The sequence below is a fragment of the Lissotriton vulgaris genome, chromosome 2_1 (assembly GCF_964263255.1).
Source record: "Lissotriton vulgaris chromosome 2_1, aLisVul1.2, whole genome shotgun sequence".
In the NCBI taxonomy this organism is placed as follows: Eukaryota; Metazoa; Chordata; class Amphibia; order Caudata; family Salamandridae; genus Lissotriton; species Lissotriton vulgaris.
This window is the reverse complement of record NC_141687.1, coordinates 1,179,637,695-1,179,655,754: the sequence shown is the minus strand read 5'-3', so window position 1 is coordinate 1,179,655,754 and position 18,060 is coordinate 1,179,637,695.

Below are 18,060 nucleotides of genomic sequence, written 5' to 3'. Positions count from 1 at the left end.
GATGCGTGACTCAAACCCTGCGCCTGCTTGAAGCAGACGTACGGCTTGACGCAGCATTGGGGAGATAGGGCACCCCAGAGAATTGATGGAGCTGCACCATCGTTGCGACGCAACTCCAGCAATGCGCCACCTTTACGGCACAGATGCGTAACGCTTTGGTGACGTTTTGGGCCCATGGCGCGCCGCATTGTAATACGGCGCACCATGGGTGATGGTGGCGTGACGCACAATTACTGGCGCATCCCTGCAACTTTGCAGGGATGCGCCGGTAATTAAAAATCTGAACCTTAGTGTGTAGCATTGCGCAGTTCTTTCAACTACACTCATACATAATTTCACAGGCCAATGAAATGAACACAAAATCTAAAACAAATAAGCATAGTAGCAACACTACTGAGAAGGAGAGCAGTGTACCTGAAATGCACAGAAGATTTTGAAATAAAATGTACCTACAATGTAATGAGCAGCATTATTGCTCTTGGTAAAAAACAAAAATTTGCAATATAATAACACAGCAGGAGAAAACATAGTAGTAAAGACATAGCTACTACTACTCACCAAGCCCGGGGATCTCAAGGCCAAGGAGGTCGAGCAGATCTCGCTCACGGGTCAGGACATCCGTCCAGCGGTGGGTGGCCTGGTTGTAGGTGCGCCAGACCCGAGAGTGGTGGTAAATGGCCTGGCACACCTTCTCCCACCGCTTCCGGCGCTCCCGGGCCCCGTACCCGGCACTGATCTTGCCGCCTCCCATGATGGTCCTGGGGAGGCGGCGCTGAACATAAAAAATGAGTTGGGCCACCTCCTCCGGGGTAAAGATCTCCCGTGGCATCACTAGCTCCCCCCTCAAACGCCCGCACGGGAGCCGGACACGGGGTGCGGGACCCTTCCCCTTCTCGGGATGCTTCCCGGCTCCCTTCACCATGGTCTGGGCGGAAAGGAATAAAGAAAATAGAATAGGGAAGAGAAGAAAAGAAAAGAGTTTACAAAAGTAGTTTAAAATTAACCAAAAGTAGCAGTAAACACAAAAATATAGGGCTAGAAAAATAGAGGGATAGATAATAAGTAAAATAGATAAAAAAAAACTTCAAACAAGCAAAGGATGGCAGAGATTGACAGAGGATACAAAGACCATGCCCAGAACCATAGCAATGAATGAGAAACAAGATGGCCGCGCCCGTTCACGACCGCGCGGGTAAGTTCGCGCGAGATTTTCCTTGCGAACACGCGCGAGACTGTACTGGCAAACCGCGGACTTTGCGAGATTACACTTCGCGCCCGGAAACGGAAATACGTCAGGCAAACAAGATGGCTGCGCCCTTGAACGACCGCGAGGATAACTTCGCGTCTTGCGCTACGAGCGGCTCGCAAAAACGCACAAAACCTTGCCAACTAACACGCCGCAAAAAAAACAAATTGCATATTCGCACGAATTTGCGGCTTCTGAATCCGATCTTGCGCGTGTTCGCACCCCGCGAACCCCGCGAAATTGCAGAAAAACGAGTTTTTCAAAAGTGAAAGCACTCGGCAGGGGCAAGAGTTCAAACTCATCATTAGTAACAATTCCCGGTAGTGCTTCCTGACTGGGGCCCCTCCAGAATTCAGTTGCTAGTTGCAACAATTGTATGACCCTGCTCTGACCCTCACAGCAGGCTCATACAATAGCTACAAGTAGGCCACAAAGAAGGTCCTGGGGAAAAAAAATGCACTGCAACAGAAAGCAAAATTACAGATAAGGAAGCAGGTGCCAGACTGGAATTTTAAAACAGTGACACATTAATAAACTAACCCCAAATTAATTCATCTGAGTTGAAGCAGGGATGGTGTGCTTGCTTTTCCCCCCCATAATCTACAGTAATGATGAACCAGAGGGTGGCATTGATGTAACAGAGGGTTGCAGTGGTGAAACAGAGGGTGCTGGGAACCTGTGATGATGAACCAGACGTAGAAACAACATAATTCGCGACCGTTGCGCGACGAAATGTAAGTTCGCAATTGCGAACTGGTACGAAACCCTCGCGAACTGGCAGAAATCCTTGCGAACACAAAAAAAAAAAAATCCGCAAATTCGCAAGAATTCGCGGATTTTGCGGATTGCGAGTTCAAAAATCCGCAAATTCGCGAACGCGAGATCCGCAAAATTCGCCCATGCTGAGACCTGGGTGAGCCAGAACCCACCGTCTAAACAGGTTGTAAAGAAGGCCTATTGGTACTGGGTTTCTGTAGCTGCAACAAGAAATCAGAATCACGGCACCCTTACGGAATTTTTTTTAGACGTGAAGCCTGTACCTAAACTAGAATCCTTCCTGGATCTTATTGAGTCCCAGATAGATAGGGCACTTTATGTGATCTTTAGATTTGGTACCCTCCCACTGAATGATTTCAGAGCAGGCTTGAGGAAGTTGAGGGAGAGTGAAACAGGGTGCCCGGGCTGTGCCTCCCCTACGGAATCTGTTGCTCATTTTCTCTTCGCCTGCCCAGTGTATGGTCAGGTGAGGAGAAAATGGCTGAAACCCGTCTGTTCCAACTTGGGATATAAAAACTATAGGGAGGCACTGCGTATCCTAACATCTGAGACCTCGATCCCCAGTGTGATTTGTGGGACAGCTAAGTACCTGGGCTGCGCATGGTTGACTAGAGCGACGCTTTCTAGGTGACACAGGTCCAGGCCGTTGATCCATAGATTTTCACCTTCCATCGGGCCGTACTCTGTTTTTTATGATTAACTACTTTTTTAATTTCATGTCTAGTATTTTTAATTACGAATAATTGTATATATCAAATATTGAGGATTGATTACACTATATATTTTTTTACATATTGTGTGAATGTAATAACAAAGGGCTGTCTCTCTCCTCTATCCTCTTTTTAACTTGTTTTAAATTGCTTTTATACTTTTATGATATTTTATATCGAAAAAGTTATATACATACATACATTAACTGATCTAGAAAAACTAAGGTGACAGCACACATTTCACATATTTCATTACTGCATTTCAGTGTTAAAGCCTAACTCATTTTCCAAATACATAAGCAATGTCTATTTTCTAATTCTACCAAAACGTAACAACAAGAAAGGTTTTTAAGCACTTATGTGTCTGCAAACACATCAAGCAACTAAATGATTCTCTCACAATTTTCCTAAATGCACACAGACTCACAGCGTGATTCTAGACAAATAACAGCATCCCTTGCACTTTAGCAAAAACATTTAGTAGTCTGGAACAGGTGACATAACTGCACACATTCCACATATTTTAGAAATGCACTGTACTGTGGAAGCCTTACTCATTTTGCAAATACATAAGCAATAACTACTTTCAAATTATACCAAAACTTGCCAAAGACATACGTTTTTAACCAGTTATATATCTGCAAGCACGTGAAATACACACAGGCTTCTATCACAACAGTTCCCAAATGTAGACAGACTCACAGTGTGATTCTAGACAACCAAGACTATCCCTTGGAGTTTATCAAAACATATTGACTGATCTACAAAAACTAAGGTGACAGCACATATTCCAGATATTTCATTACTGCATTTCAGTGTTAAAGCCTAACTCATTTTCCAAAAACATAAGCAATGTATATTTTCTAATTCTACCAAAACTTAACAACAAGAAAGGTTTTTAAGCACTTACGTGTCTGCAAACACATCAAACAACCAAATGCTTCTCTCACAATTTTCCCAAATGCACACAGACTCACAGAGTGATATTAGACAAATAACAGTATCCCTTGCACTTTAGAAAAAACATTTAGTTCTATGGAACAGGCGCCATGACTGCACACATTCCACATATTTTAGAACACAGTCTCACAAAGTGATTCTAGACAAGCCAGACTACTTCTTGGACTTTACCAAGAGAAACACATTGATCCTATTAAAAACAAACACGCCACATACAACCTCTCACAAAAGAATAAGTTACCTTTCAAATTGATTTTGTAGAATAAGTATGTCAGTCACGCACCAGATTTTCTTATACAGAATCTCTGTACTCTGCAGCTCTTAGCAAAACCAAAACAATGGCAAGCTTTCCCTCTCATTCAGCACACATATACATAAAAATATCAAATCACATTGCTTCCCACATTAATTCAAAAGCTAACACACATTTCTATTGGTTACACATTTCAGCCTTTTCCAAGTGACATAAATTTGAACCCTACCCCCAATCTGCTCACTGCCTGTTACCATAGAAACAGTTCATGGAACACTTAACTCAACTTATAGGTCACAAGTTCAGCACACAATGTTGCTAATCCAAACAGCAAATGTGCTTGACTTTTCAAAATATCAGTGTATCCTATTTAATGTATCTTTCAAATACTTTTTCCTAACCAATAAGAAACATGCTTTTAAAAAACCAAAACATGCAACCTACCTTTCAGTGCATCTTATCCACCCTTTTAGAAAAATTTCACTTCTGAAACTGCCATTTCACATACAGAGACCATCTTAGTGCGTCCAGACTCCCTTCAAGATGCTTAGAGTGTGGATTGTAGGACAGAGCTATAGTTTACGGAGCCAAAGGTATGCAGAAAACAAAGGCATTGACAGAGACCTAGCTTTGCCAAATGTGGACATTAAATGGATTGGACAGAGAGGGTTAAAGTGGCACCAATTGATGCTATTGGTTAAATCCTTTTTTGCATCTCCAACACCCTGACCTCATAATTGTGCATTGTGGTGACAATGACCTAGGCACTTTCACTGGGGTAGTTCTGGAAATGTTTACAAAGGACACCTTTACAGAATTGATGTCACTTTTCCCCCAAACTGCCTTTGTGTATTCTAACATATGCCAAAGACAGAAATGGAACTGGTCCAATCAATTTTGTCCACAGACTGAGAAAGCTAGGAAAAATGTCAAGAAATCTGTTTATGCTTTTCTCCGAGATTATAAGCTGGGGTCCATTTACCACAACAATCTGTGTTTCATGTGGATGGCATCTATAGGAGAGATGGTGTACATTTTACAGATGAGGGTAACAGAGTCTTCCTCTTGAACTTTAGACTCTGCATAGGTACTTACTTGTAGGTACCACCATCTCTCAATAAACACACAAGGGCTCTTTTTAGAGCCTTGATGTATATCTGAAAAATATGTTGTTTTTTTTTGCTTGGAGTCGTGCACCCAACGCGTCAGAGTTATGCACCAAATGAGTAGAAGTCATGCACCAAACGAGCTGGAGCCGCGCACCCTACACGTTATGAGTCATGCATCCAATGCGTGCAGACCAGGGGGCCATGCTAAGTGCTGCGCTGGGTGCGCGACTCCTAATTTTACCGTAAAAAAAAAAACAATCACTAATTTCTATTCTCACCGGGACCCCATCCCCGGGGCTTATATAAAACATTGGGGACCGTGGTGGGAGCCCCAATGCCCCCACGGTACCAGCCAGCTCCCCGCTTCCTTCGTGAGCCGGCATTGCTTTTCCACATGGGAAAAGCAATCTGGTTTGGATTTTGAAAGAGAGAGCAGGTTTTCCTGCTCTCTCTTTCAAAATCCAAACCGAGTTTGCAATGGGATTGCGGGAGCTGCGAGACTCCCACCCTCCCATAGCAAACAGCAGTGTCCCGGGGGTGGGCACCCCAAGACACTGCAGGAGCCGGCCCTGGGGGGGTGGTGGTCCCCAGGGCCACAACAAGGCTCCAGGGGGTGGTGGTCCCCGGGGCTTGGGGGGGTCATTGAGACCCCCAACCATGAATTTTGTTGGAGTGGGGCCTTGGAGCTACCCCAACAATTTATTTTGTAGCCCCGGGGGGTAGCAGTCCCTTGGGCTGGGGGCCCCTCTGGGCCCACCATAAATTTTAATATTTTGCACCTGGGATTTGGCCTGTTTAAAAAAATAAAATTGGGGGGCCCTAGGGATCCTTGTGGGATGCCCTAAGCAGATCTAGAGGGTCAGGGTATTTCTACCCTGCTCCCTTTATATGTTTTGCACACTTATTACACTAACTACTTCAGCCTCGCATTTACCAAGGCACAAAATGGCTGCCAACACTTCCTGGTTTCAAATGTTGACAACCACCTGACAACCAATTAGCATTCAGCGTGCGATCGGTACTCGGGACTGTGCGCTTGGGGTGCGCTCAGGATGCGCAGATCCTGCACGGCCATAGATATATATGTACTTTTAAATGTCATTTTCTCAGGAAGCACTGAACAGATTAACACCATTTAAGCAAAAGGCACAAGTCTGCACTAAGGACTACCTCTTTGCCAAAGTTTGTGAAATTCCGTTCAGCAGTTCGAGCTGTAGCCATGTTGAAAGGTTCCCCTGGAAAATTGCAGGGGAAAACAAGTTTTGGGACCCCCCTTGTTTCTAAGCCCCTGCTTGACGAATCACCACAAGACTTTCAGGATAGGAGCGGACCGGAGCTGGCTATTAGTTTTGAAAATTTCGCCAAGATTCGTCAAACGGCGTCAAAGTTATTCCAAAGAGATTGTTGCGGATTTCCTATGGAAAATAGGTCCTAACCTATAACTACCTACTGGCAACCACCAGTAGGTAAAATATATGTGAACAAGGGCTGCAAAGCCCGAAACGAGTCATGTTTGGTTGGTAGCGGGGAAAAAACTGGAAAATAAAAAATACTTACCCGAATGCTGTGGTCTGTCTCCTGCTTCGCCGGTCCTGCTGGATTGGAGGTAGTTCTTTGGAGTCACTGTTGATATATATAGTCCACCTTTTGTGTCATTGATGATGTATAAATTTCCCTTGTGGCTTTGCGATCACATCATGTGAACAAGACAGTGGATACTGTTGAAATGCGTAATGGCGGGCATGCTGAGCAAAATTGAGCAGGAATAAAAAACGTACTTTGTTTGGCACCATTTCTGGGTTCCTCTCTTCGTCTTTTCCAGCCTGTATACTATCGTGGCAGTGTTGGAGTTTTCTTGACGAGTTTTCCTTCCATTTGTTGCACCTGAAGGCTTTCGTTGGTGCGAGAGGAGCCCCTCCCCCTTGTGAGGTTCGGCGGCAGAAAGCGGAGAGTTCTGTTTACGGAGCTGCCATTACAAAACTTCAGCTTGGAGTTAGCCGCCTGGAACCCCCGGACACTGGGGAATCTTGCCTCGTTGTTGGAATCGCAGCCTTCGGTTTCGAGAGAGCTGACGGCATAGCGGCAATCCTACGAGGTAGGGAGAACGAGACTGTCTGGTGGGGAGTGTGCCGGGAACTGTGTTCGCGAATTAGCAAGAACGTACTTTGCATTTTGTGATCGCGAGTTCCGATAAACAAAGTGAAGCTCTAATTCAAAAGTTACAGCATAGGCATGTCCGCAGATGTATTGCGGAGCAGAGAAGAGGCTGCAGGCCTCGTATTTGTACAACTCCCGGCTGGGGGAACTGACTCGACACAGCCAACAACCACTGGCAATGCAAACCCGACAACCAGGGATCTATATAGAAAGTTGGAAAAACTGAAAATCAAAGAACAATCCAAATGGTGGGAAAATAAATCGTTGAATATGTACTTACAGGAGGGACGGGTACCTAGAGGGTTACGTATTAGCCTGGCCCCTAGCTATGAAACACCGGACCCAGATATGCTCACTGAGTGGGCAGAGGCTAACTTGGAGTCATCAGCCAAGCTTATGAAAATTTTGGTAAAGTATGCCGAATCTGACCATTGCAAACTTCAAGCACAAATTGAGGAATTGGAAGAGGAAATAAAGGGCATGGGTGTAAGTGAGGCAACAGATAAAATGCGGGCTGAAATGAATTTCAGGTTAAATAAGGAGGAAGAGATAATTAAAAAACGTAAGGCCTTTAAATTTGAGCGGGATCGCTTGGACTATCTACATGGCCAAATCTTCACCTATGCAAAGCGTTATGAAAATATAAAAGCGAGAGCCAGAAAAACACGCACCAATGCACCAAACAGCACTCCTATCATCCCTTCCTCATCTGATGCAAGTTCAATAGGCAGTGAATCTGAGAATGAGGGGGCAAGAAGTATGCCGTTGGGGTTTACCACACTCTCCAAGGCCCAAGAAATGAGTTGTATGTGTCAGGACCGTCGAGACACATTGAGGTCCAGAGGACAGACTGGCGTCAAAACGCCACAGGGCCAACAGGAAACGAGGCGAAAGGAGAAAGTGCAACAAAAGCAAAAACAAACAACAGCCAAAAGAAAAATCGTTAGAACAAAAAAGCAACAAAAACACAGGCGGCAGCCCCTGCTCAATAATGAATCTCACCACAACAACGCTAACAGATAAAGAATCAAAAATCTTAAGTTTGGGTCTGTCTTACTGCCCTCCCTGCAATTTCAATTATGTAGATACAAGAATGGATGCCTTCCGTTTTGTGAGGAAACTCAAGCTCAAAAAATATTTTAAGACACAACCTACAAAAAAGAAAAAACAGGGAGCAACTGAAATCAACCCACTCTCTTTGGAAGCTGGAGACCTATCTGACTTTGATGATATATGGGCATTACAAGTAGAGACGAATCCATCAGTAATGGTCCCCTTAGTCAGATCAAAAATCGATCAGGCGGTTTGTGTCACTCCTTTCAAACCAAAATCTGTTTTCCTTCCCATAATGCCTCATGATAATATTGACGTTTACCAAGATTTGGTCACTAAAGATCTAAAACAATTATACATCACTACCAATAAGAGACATAGGGTGATAAGCAATCTCAACCAAGGCTACAACACCCTTGTAAAGAAGCTTGAATCCGATAGCAACATTGTGATCTGCCAAGCGGACAAGGGTGGAAATATAGTTTTGTGGCCCCGACAGATGTATATACAGGAGGCGGAGAAGCAGTTACAAGACCACTCCTGTTACAAAAAGAGCAACTTGGGAGCAATAAGACTGGCATGGGAAGAACAAAATGCCAAGCTTGTTGCATGGAAGAGTGGGAATTTGATTACAAAGGAAGAATTAGGATATCTAAAGAAAGAATTTCCAGTTATACCCTCATTTTACTTGCTTCCTAAAGTTCATAAGCATACAGAGATTCCTCCCGGGAGACCAATAATTTCAGCGATTAACAGTTCCACTGAACACATGTCAACATACATTGATTATTTTTTGCAGGACAGTGTAAAGAATATTGATTCTTATGTGCAGGACTCCTCTGACTTTGTCAGAAAATTGAATGACTTTGACTGGAATGATAATTGTGTACTTATGAGTTTGGATGTTACGTCCTTGTATACGTCTATACGACACATGGATGGTATCAGAGCTGTTAACTATTTTTTGAACAGAAGGGCGATTCATTTTTCTGCCCACAATTCTATGCTTATTGCCATGATTAAGATCTGCTTAGAACAGAATAATTTTCTGTTCATTAATCAGGTCTATCAACAGACTAGAGGGGTAGCTATGGGGGCCTGTTTCTCTCCCAGCCTGGCGTGCTTGCACATGGGCTGGTGGGAGGAACAGGTCCTCATGGTACAACATCAGGCCAGCATGACGAATCATGTTCCCCTCTATTTGAGGTATATAGATGACCTTTTCTTTATATGGCAGGGTACCATGCAGGAAGCACAACAATTTGTGGAACAACTAAATAGCAATGACCTGAATCTTGAATTTACATCCACCATAAGTACATCTCAGTTATGCTTTTTGGATATAGAGGTTTACATTGATGCAGGAAAATTGGCGACTAGACTGTACAGAAAGCCGACTGCAGGCAATACTGTCCTGCACGCGGCTAGTCAACATCCCCACCATTTGATACAAAGCATCCCCTTTGGGGAGATGCTTCGCATCAAAAGAATATGAAGTGACGAAAGGGAGTGTGCCAAAGCTGTGGAAGCGAGTAAATTATGCTTCCTGGCGCGGGGGTATTCTGAAAAAACAATTGCCAGGGCAATGGAGCGCTCTAATATTATATCAAGAGCCCAGATACTGGCACCTAAACCCAAGCTTGGCTCTATCCATCCAGACACTCCATCAGAATCCTCAAGGGTGGTGGTTACATATAACCAGCAACACAAGGAGATCCGGAGGATCTTCAGTCACAATTGGAACCTGGTGACGGGGGATCCTGTCATTGGGGGTTTAGTTGGTAGGAGACCAGAATTTCCCTTCAGAAAATCAACCTCTATGTCAGACAGACTTGTCAAAAATCATCTGGAACAACCTATATCGAAAACTTTCATGAATCTAAGAAAAGGTTTTTTAAAATGTTCCAGTTGCAAGGCATGCAAGAATGGGTGTAATAAATCACAATACTATACACCATTCAAAGATGATCCTGTGCTCATCACTAAATAGTTATCCTGCAAAACTGAGTTTGCTGTGTATGTGCTGCAGTGCCCCTGTGATCTCCGGTATGTAGGGAGTAGCCGGCTTCCGGCTCACAGGAGAATACTGCAGCACATACGAGGAATTTCCAACAAAGATCAATCCTATCCGGTGGCGCGCCATTTTCAAAATACCCATGAGAGTGACCCAAGACATCTCACCTACTATGTCATTGATTGTATTGTGCCCCTCAAGAGAGGAGGCAATAGGGATGCACTTCTGAGGGTCTTAGAAACTCGTTACATCTTGGAACTAAACAGACGTACCCCGGGAGGTTTAAACGCTAGTGAGGACCTTTATACCTGTTTATGATTCCTTAATAATTGTCTTTACAAACATGGGCATTCACCCATTTACATTATTGAAGACAACATACATACCTCATATTGAATGGTAGCCACTGTCTGTATTTCTATTGGGTTTCTATTTTGTGCTAGGGTATGTAGCTGTTTGATAACATCAGTCAGATATTTTATTCTACAAGGAGGGGCTCCTCCTTTCACAATTTTGGAAGCTGGAGACCTATCTGACTTTGATGATATATGGGCATTACAAGTAGAGACGAATCCATCAGTAATGGTCCCCTTAGTCAGATCAAAAATCGATCAGGCGGTTTGTGTCACTCCTTTCAAACCAAAATCTGTTTTCCTTCCCATAATGCCTCATGATAATATTGACGTTTACCAAGATTTGGTCACTAAAGATCTAAAACAATTATACATCACTACCAATAGGAGACATAGGGTGATAAGCAATCTCAACCAAGGCTACAACACCCTTGTAAAGAAGCTTGAATCCGATAGCAACATTGTGATCTGCCAAGCGGACAAGGGTGGAAATATAGTTTTGTGGCCCCGACAGATGTATATACAGGAGGCGGAGAAGCAGTTACAAGACCACTCCTGTTACAAAAAGAGCAACTTGGGAGCAATAAGACTGGCATGGGAAGAACAAAATGCCAAGCTTGTTGCATGGAAGAGTGGGAATTTGATTACAAAGGAAGAATTAGGATATCTAAAGAAAGAATTTCCAGTTATACCCTCATTTTACTTGCTTCCTAAAGTTCATAAGCATACAGAGATTCCTCCCGGGAGACCAATAATTTCAGCGATTAACAGTTCCACTGAACACATGTCAACATACATTGATTATTTTTTGCAGGACAGTGTAAAGAATATTGATTCTTATGTGCAGGACTCCTCTGACTTTGTCAGAAAATTGAATGACTTTGACTGGAATGATAATTGTGTACTTATGAGTTTGGATGTTACGTCCTTGTATACGTCTATACGACACATGGATGGTATCAGAGCTGTTAACTATTTTTTGAACAGAAGGGCGATTCATTTTTCTGCCCACAATTCTATGCTTATTGCCATGATTAAGATCTGCTTAGAACAGAATAATTTTCTGTTCATTAATCAGGTCTATCAACAGACTAGAGGGGTAGCTATGGGGGCCTGTTTCTCTCCCAGCCTGGCGTGCTTGCACATGGGCTGGTGGGAGGAACAGGTCCTCATGGTACAACATCAGGCCAGCATGACGAATCATGTTCCCCTCTATTTGAGGTATATAGATGACCTTTTCTTTATATGGCAGGGTACCATGCAGGAAGCACAACAATTTGTGGAACAACTAAATAGCAATGACCTGAATCTTGAATTTACATCCACCATAAGTACATCTCAGTTATGCTTTTTGGATATAGAGGTTTACATTGATGCAGGAAAATTGGCGACTAGACTGTACAGAAAGCCGACTGCAGGCAATACTGTCCTGCACGCGGCTAGTCAACATCCCCACCATTTGATACAAAGCATCCCCTTTGGGGAGATGCTTCGCATCAAAAGAATATGAAGTGACGAAAGGGAGTGTGCCAAAGCTGTGGAAGCGAGTAAATTATGCTTCCTGGCGCGGGGGTATTCTGAAAAAACAATTGCCAGGGCAATGGAGCGCTCTAATATTATATCAAGAGCCCAGATACTGGCACCTAAACCCAAGCTTGGCTCTATCCATCCAGACACTCCATCAGAATCCTCAAGGGTGGTGGTTACATATAACCAGCAACACAAGGAGATCCGGAGGATCTTCAGTCACAATTGGAACCTGGTGACGGGGGATCCTGTCATCGGGGGTTTAGTTGGTAGGAGACCAGAATTTCCCTTCAGAAAATCAACCTCTATGTCAGACAGACTTGTCAAAAATCATCTGGAACAACCTATATCGAAAACTTTCATGAATCTAAGAAAAGGTTTTTTAAAATGTTCCAGTTGCAAGGCATGCAAGAATGGGTGTAATAAATCACAATACTATACACCATTCAAAGATGATCCTGTGCTCATCACTAAATAGTTATCCTGCAAAACTGAGTTTGCTGTGTATGTGCTGCAGTGCCCCTGTGATCTCCGGTATGTAGGGAGTAGCCGGCTTCCGGCTCACAGGAGAATACTGCAGCACATACGAGCAATTTCCAACAAAGATCAATCCTATCCGGTGGCGCGCCATTTTCAAAATACCCATGAGAGTGACCCAAGACATCTCACCTACTATGTCATTGATTGTATTGTGCCCCTCAAGAGAGGAGGCAATAGGGATGCACTTCTGAGGGTCTTAGAAACTCGTTACATCTTGGAACTAAACAGCCGTACCCCGGGAGGTTTAAACGCTAGTGAGGACCTTTATACCTGTTTATGATTCCTTAATAATTGTCTTTACAAACATGGGCATTCACCCATTTACATTATTGAAGACAACATACATACCTCATATTGAATGGTAGCCACTGTCTGTATTTCTATTGGGTTTCTATTTTGTGCTAGGGTATGTAGCTGTTTGATAACATCAGTCAGATATTTTATTCTACAAGGAGGGGCTCCTCCTTTCACAATTTTGAAACAAATATTCACTTGCACTTAGCACTGTTATAAATCTAGTTTGCACTTTGCTATAATGTCTGCTCTATGCCACATAATGGGAATAACAGGTAGATTTGTCTATGTTTACAAAGTTTATTGTTTACATGCTGCACTAGACACTCTAATAGAGATTCCCACTTGGGATACATTTTATACATGTTTTTTCAAAAGTTGGGAAACGTGGTCCTTGGAATAATGAATTTAACACTGTGTTTTTATGTCTTATATATTTATATGTATATATCTATGAATTTATTTATATATATATTTATTTATTTGCTCTTTGTTGCACATTTGTACATATACTGTGATACTGCATTATTCATATACCCACTGTGGGTTGTATCCATGACCAGGAAAACTATGAATTATTTGTATAGTCCCCTGTTTGTTTCCGTAACTTTTGAAAACTTGTTTACATATGTGGGTGGTTAAGTTTAGTCCACCTTTTGTGTCATTGATGATGTATAAATTTCCCTTGTGGCTTTGCGATCACATCATGTGATCAAGACAGTGGATACTGTCGAAACGCGTAATGGCGGGCATGCTGAGCAAAATTGAGCAGGAATAAAAAACGCACTTTGTTTGGCACCATTTCTGGGTTCCTCTCTTCGTCTTTTCCAGCCTGTATACTATCGTGGCAGTGTTGGAGTTTTCTTGACGAGTTTTCCTTCCATATATATATATATATATATATATATATATATATATATATATATATATATATATATATATATTCACTGAAAAAACCATAGGTTTTAAACACGTTATAGTTAGGAAGTAACATTTATAAAAACCTATGAAATTCACTGAAAAAACCATAGGTTTTACACATGTTAGAGTTAGGAAATAGCATTTACAAAACCTATGAAATTACTGAAAAAACCATAGGTTTGACACATGTTATAGTTAGTTGGACATTTCACTCATATAAAACCATTGAAATTCCCCCGTTATAGTTACTTCAGTTAACTATAACTCGCGCGCCCGCAATGAACTGCTGATGACTTCACATATTACATCACTCATGACATCATCTATTAAATGGGTTAGTTCTGAAAATTAAATATATTTAATATATGTATATCTGAAGGTTGGTGGAACAAGAATTGAAGTATATAAGTATATAAATGGCTGCTTTTTTATGAAAATTAGATTGTATAACGGACTGATTAAGTATATCTTAATGAGTACATGGGTTAGTGAGTAATGGTTAAATATATACATATCTGTGTCAGTCTGTCAGTTTCTGTTTAAGTGGCTGCATGTGTTGGTGAGTAGCTATATGACTGATACATTATGTCTATATAGGTTATTGTTTGTTTGATTAATAGTTAGAGTGTCTGAGTGTCTAAGTGTTAATATGCTACATTAGGAGATCTTACATAGTGCATACATGCATGACTGAGTAACATACTGTTTCTATGTGTTGTAGGCAGCATATCTCCTAGACTGTATGGGTGAATAACTGTTTGTGGGTAGTAGATATATAGGTCATTATTTCTTTCTTTTCTATATGAATGTGTATATCAATGTGTAAGTGAATAAATTACGTTTTTAATAGTGTTTTTCTGACTAAGTACATAGGTTTTAAACTAATACATATAAGTTATGTGTGAGTAACTCTATGGTTGAGTGTCGGTGTGTAACAGGATGATTTGGATGTATCAATCTATAAGAACATATGATGACTGAATACATATATGAGTCACTGTATTTAATATATGAGTGACTGTATATGTCTGTTGATGAATACGTTGTTGTGTATATATATTTTCAAATTACTAAATAGGTGTGTTCTAAGTGGCATTGCTATGCTTATTGTATTTAAAATGTTATTTTCTATTTTTGAGTGTGTGTAATAAAGGTTATATTAGGGTGAGTAAAGGTCTGTCACTCTTCTACAAGGATGATGTCATAGGTGATGTCATTTTAGATGTTATCAGTGATGTCATGAGTGATGTCACTGACCATGTAATGAGTGATGTAATATGTGAAGTAATCAGCAGTGCATTGCAGGCATGCGAGTTATAGTTAGCCGAAGTAACTATAACGGGGGAATTTCAATGGTTTTATATGAGTGAAATGTCCAACTAACTATAACATGTGTCAAACCTATGGTTTTTTCTGTGAATTTCATAGGTTTTGTAAATGCTATTTCCTAACTATAACATGTGTAAAACCTATGTTTTTTTCAGTGAATTTCAGAGGTTTTTTAAATGTTACTTCCTAACTATAACGTGTTTAAAACCTATTGTTTTTTTCAGTAAATTTCAGAGGTTTTTTAAATGCTAATTTTAAAATATTTCCACACTGCAACCTATAGTTTTATCAATCATTTTTGGCAATTTTATTTTGTTGTCCGAAATTTTTTTTTATTGACTGGCAGAGTTGTTTAGGGACTCCTTGTAAAGCTCTAGAGGATTAGCGAGTCTCTACCTTGCCTTCTTTTTAACGTTTTGAAACTTGTCAGTAAATGGAGGAGAACGCCTTTTTAAACTTTCGTGCGCGACAGGGTGCACGCAGCCCGCTTTATTTTTTGGGAAAACATTGGGTTTTTCGACCCAGCGACATTCTTCATAGACCCTCAGAGAAGCTGTAATAGGTCAAAGAGTCTCTACCTTGCCTTCTTTTTAACGTTTTGATACTTTTCACTAAATAGAGCAGAACGCCTTTTTAAACTTTCGTGCGCGACCAGGTGCGTGCACCCCGGTATTTTTTTAAGAATAAAAAAGGTTTTATCCTTTATCAATATTCTTCTTGGAGCCCCCTGAGAAGGTGTAAAATATCAGGGAGTGTCTACCTTTCCTCCTTTTCACGTTTTGAAACTTTAGTAAATTAGACCGGTACTTCCAAATGACGTACGTGACCGGGTACTGTCACCGCGTACACGTCCTAATGCACGCATGTCAAGTCATGTGACTCAAAAACAATACTTCCAATTGGTTCATAGTAGTTTCTGTTCTGGAATTTGCCAGAACCCCACCCACTTCCCTCACTATCTTTTTTACTCTCAAGGGAGAAGAACCTTTTACATCTTTCCGAAGACTTTGGTGAAATGGCTGCCACACAGAATTCATCTTCTGAATCTGAAGAAAATTATCGGCTACCTTTAACAAAAAGGAGGAAACTTTTTGGCAATTTTTTACTTTTCCTAAGGAACAAAAAAAAGTGAATGCGCCCAAAGTTACTTGCACAATATGTAACACAGTTCTTTCAAGAGGAAATCCTTCGAAAAAGTATTCCTTTTCGATACATACGATGATGAGGCATGTCAGACAAGTGCATCCTGAGCAATTTGTACAGGCATCGACAAGAGCTCTGGCAACACAACTACCACCAGCTGTGGCCAGTACATCATCTGGAGGACGACCTGCATCTCCATCCACTGCACAGATGGACTTGAGACCATATTTGTCATCTGTGCATATGAAATGCAACTTGTGTTCAGAAATTATTGTGTACGGAGAGTAGAGCCTCACTCTTATTGAAAATAGAATTAGTCAACATCAATGCTCCGACAGAAGATGATTTTTTTTCAATTTATTTTGTTCCTGTTTCACAGTTTTACAGTTCAAAATTTCAGTTTCAGTTTTAAAAATCAAAAACAATATGAAACTTGTCAAAACTAAAAAAAAATTAAAAACTGCAAAACAAAAAAAAGTTATTTTCAGAACTAACTCATTGTACCAAAAAGAGCTCTATTCACAACCTGAAGTATCAACGCTTTTTATTCAGAACAATTATTAAAAAAAGCGACGATACTTGGGGCATATTATGAAGGAGACGTGATACATTATCGTAGGTTTCATCGGCAGGACACTGTCGATAAAACGACGATAATAGCCTTCATAATATGTTCTATGAATTCCAATCGAAACCTGTGTTAGATGTCTTTATATCTAACATGGTTCGATTGCAATTCATAGAGCATATTATCAAGGCCGTTATCGCCGCTATATCTGTAGTTTTCTGCTGATAAAAGCGGCGATAATGTTTTGCCTATCCTTGTAAATATTCCCCAGCACCTCATTGAAAACGGCATTACAACACCTGCCGTAAGACCACTTTGCATGTCTGCCGCACAGAAAGTTAATGACATGCAAAGTGGGCGTACGCCAAACCACATGCAAAATGTGGTTGGAGGGGAAAAGACCCTATCACGAAGACAGGCTTTGCGAGAGAAAGAGCTGGAATAAACTTGTTTATCGTAGGACTGCCAAGGCCTGCTCTGATCGAGGATTCGGTAGCGTTAACATGGGGGTGTGGAAAATAAAACTAAATCCACTCCGTCCCCTAATTACAAGGCACACATTAGTGCGTGAAAACAACTAATGTTTTCACGCGGTACTGTTAACTGCCGCCGGCTGATACAGGATTTACTATCACATATGTGTTCGCATTGATATTAACGCTCTAACACAGCAGAAAATCCCGTCGATAGCCGGCGAAAGTCAAATGTGCGATCTTCGGGGCATATTATCAACAACTAGCGACAATTATCGCTATGTTGGTTTAGCGGCGATATGTTTATCGCCGAGCTACGGCGATTTTTATCGCTTAGGAGCCTTGCTATTATGAAGTTTTATCTCCTAAGTCTGTGGTTTCCAAACTGTGCACCACGGCTCCCCAGTGCACCGTAATGAGGTGCCAGGGGCGCCGCGCACAGTCTAGGGTGACCAACCGTCCGTAAATTCCACGGACGTCCCTACCCTGTTATCTGTAATTGTGGCCATCACAGGGAGCAGCGCTGCTCCCCTGTGAGAGGACTCACTCCCGCTGCTGGAGCGGCCTCGCACTCCTCCAGGAGCACAGGAGCAGCCCCTCCCGCCCATTGAAATTCTGTATCGGGCTGATTAC